The following is a 297-nucleotide window of genomic DNA, read 5'->3' as shown; positions in this document are numbered from 1 at the left end:
GCGCGGGGCTGTGCGGCGTGCCCGCTTTGTAGGTCGTGAGGAGGCAGCCCGGTTCCCTACTGCCTTACATCGCAGCCAGCCATCTGCCTGCGGGCGGAGTGCTACTCCTCCGGCACTGAGCGCCTCGCAGCCCGACTCACCCAGAATGAGCGAGTAGGCCTGTTGTTTTCCTAAAGTTGTCTATCTGAAACGAGTATGACAGCTCTGGAACAGGCTGCCCAGGGAGGTTGTGGAGTCTACTTCTCTGTAGATACTCAAGACCGCTCTGGACGCTTTCCTGTGCAATCTGCTGTAGGG

Source organism: Meleagris gallopavo, chromosome 1 (genome assembly GCF_000146605.3).
Source record: "Meleagris gallopavo isolate NT-WF06-2002-E0010 breed Aviagen turkey brand Nicholas breeding stock chromosome 1, Turkey_5.1, whole genome shotgun sequence".
Classification (NCBI taxonomy): Eukaryota; Metazoa; Chordata; class Aves; order Galliformes; family Phasianidae; genus Meleagris; species Meleagris gallopavo.
The sequence above is the reverse complement of the archived record's forward strand: the minus strand, read 5'-3'. Positions refer to the sequence as shown.